This window comes from Cavia porcellus, unplaced genomic scaffold (assembly GCF_034190915.1).
Source record: "Cavia porcellus strain 051 isolate PalLab524CR breed Dunkin Hartley unplaced genomic scaffold, mCavPor4.1 scaffold_9, whole genome shotgun sequence".
In the NCBI taxonomy this organism is placed as follows: Eukaryota; Metazoa; Chordata; class Mammalia; order Rodentia; family Caviidae; genus Cavia; species Cavia porcellus.
The window spans coordinates 71,655,990-71,658,668 of record NW_026947492.1 but is presented as its reverse complement, the minus strand read 5'-3'; the positions used below and the strand labels follow the sequence as shown (position 1 = coordinate 71,658,668).

At 33.7% G+C, this 2,679-nt stretch overlaps 1 pseudogene; it reads left to right on the top strand.

Annotated features, from left to right (window-relative positions):
- The first annotated feature begins 386 nt into the window (after positions 1–386).
- On the top strand, positions 387–976 carry LOC100716872 (olfactory receptor 10A5-like; annotated as a pseudogene).
- Positions 977–2,679: the final 1,703 nt, after the last annotated feature.

Below are 2,679 nucleotides of genomic sequence, written 5' to 3'. Positions count from 1 at the left end.
TCCTTTATCCACCTTTCAAATTCTAGACAGGCAAAAATGATTCATGATGATTACAAGAATCATTACATATTTCTCATAATTACATTTGTGTGTATATTTCTAGAGCTTTGGTGAACCCAGTTTTATGTTTTTTAATGAGTTCATTTACATTTTCCATGCATTCCAAAGGATAAGAGTTCTCAAAAATATCATTGTCTTCAAAAGGGGTCCTTTCATGTTCTCTTGATACTCATGATCTTGATCTCATAACTCATAATCTGAAATCCAAGATCCTAACCTTGTCCAATTCCTTAACAGTAAGAAGGAACCTGAAAAACATTCATATTCAGAATGTGACTACTCCTATGAAGAATTTCTCTCCATGACTATATGGAGGATTTGTATCTATGGCAGGAGGAAACTGGACATGAATAAGTGAGATTATCTTCATGAGTTTCTCCTCCCTACCTACTGAAAACAGCCTCATCATTTTGGTTACTTTGGCTGATACCATGTTCCAACACTCCCATGTATTTCTTCCTCAGGAATTTGTCTTTCTTGGAGATTAGCTTCAACCTAGTCATTGCCCTTATATGCTGGGAACCCTGCTTTCACAGGACACAACCATCTCCTTCCTTGGTTGTGCAACTCAGATGTACTTCTTTTTCTTTTGTGAAGTAGCCTAATGCTTCCTCTTGGCCACCATGGCATATGACATCTATATAGCCATCTGCAGTCCCTTGCACTACCCTGTCCTCATAATCAAAGGACATGAACTCAGCCTGCTTCAATCTCTTGGTTTCCAGGAGTTCCTGTAGCCATTTTGCAGACCACATGGCTCTTCAGTTTCCCATTCTGTACCTCAAAAAAAGTGAACCACTTCTGTGACAGCCCACCTGTGCTGAGGTTGGTCTGTGCAGATACAGCTCTACTTGAGGTCTACGCCATTGTTGCAACCATTCTGGTGGTCATGATCCCCTGCTGTACCTGTACATGACACATTTTAAATCTTGTCATTTATCCAGGCCCTTTTCCATTTGCAAAAAAACTATTCTCCTTTTTCCTTCTAACTATTTTTCATTTTGCTGTTTCTTTGAACTTTGCCATACTGAAACGAGCATTACCTTTCTATTCATAAGCTTGTGTGTCTGACATCTTTCACACAACATTGAATATCTCAGATATATCCATTTTCCTACAAATGTCTCAAATCTATCCTTTATAGTATTCCATTATTTATAGCTACCAATTTTTAAGATTCCATTTTAAAGAGAAAAAACAAGAAACACAATGATGCAAAATAAGATAATAGGTGAGCAATAGTGGTTATTACATTGTGTATTGTTATCTTGTGTATCATTGTGTATTGTTATCTTCAAAGTAGGTGCTCATGTTACAAGCTATAGGCATGAAAAAATAGATCAAACAATAAAACAATAAAACATAATCCTTTCCAGTGCACTAATAAAATTTAGTAGTATAACTATCTTCTGTTTATTTTTTCCTTTATCTTTCCTTTTTTTCTCTTTTCCAGCATCCCTGTTTCTTTTATGTTAAGCAGAGTTTCATTACACTTCACAATTTTTATCACATATTTTAAATTTTATTTACTCTTTTTTTTTTTTCTATTTGGTTTTTTTTTTTTTTAATTTTATTTAAGGAGAAAAGAAAAAAAAATCAGGGAAAGGGTACAAGTTATACAGATTTACAGAAAAATAATGAACAGTAGGAAATCACTAGTTAATGGATTACATATTGTCATCTTAGAAATAATTGTTCAAGTCACAAAATTAAAGCTTGTAAAGTGGACATTCCATCAATGATACTGCAAACAGTTCTGTTCATTGATCCAATAAAACTCTGTGATATCATTTTCTATCTTATACATTTAAATATACATGCAGTTATATAGTTTAGAGTACTTTCTTTTCCTCTCTTTTGTACAATGACTATTACACATTTTGGGTTTCATTGCTCCCACGGTTCTTATTACTTTTTTGGAAGAGAGTAAAACCAAATGTGACATAACAGAACAGAATCGGTCAAGTCAAAAGGGTGGACATAATAGATAATGTAAAAACATAATACAGGTGATCAACAATGGTTACCATAATGTCTCCCGCTATCTCTAATAGAATTGCCTATATCATTAGTTATAATACAATTGAACAAAACAGTAAAGAATAAAACCGACAAAACCAAAACATTGGAGACATTGTAGGTCTTCAAAAGTAGCTAAAAGTCAACAAGAATGGGCGTCATAATGAATCTCATTATCTTCACAGCTGATGCCTAAACTTTCGAACCTGATACTATCCAGCAAAACAGAATAGGGGAACATCAGTTAAAAACCAGATGGTGAGAGTAATACAGGGCTTTAAATCAAGGTAATGAAAAGTCAAAATGGGTTACTATAATATATCCTGCTATTTTTTTCCTTTAATTAAAAGGACAAAGATAAAAAAGTAAATAATGGAGTGGAGATTGAGATAAAAGAGGGCATAACAACGAAACAGCGCAGATCAAAACATAACCATTTAAGCAGAATAGTGTTTCACCACCAGATAATCCTAACCTAAAAGTAGTTACCATATTGTTTCTTTCTTTGAAATCCTTGAGTACAACTTCGTATACTGTAGCATTAAGTATATCAAAACAATGTAAAACCATTCAAGAGAATGACAGCATTACAGAGTATTT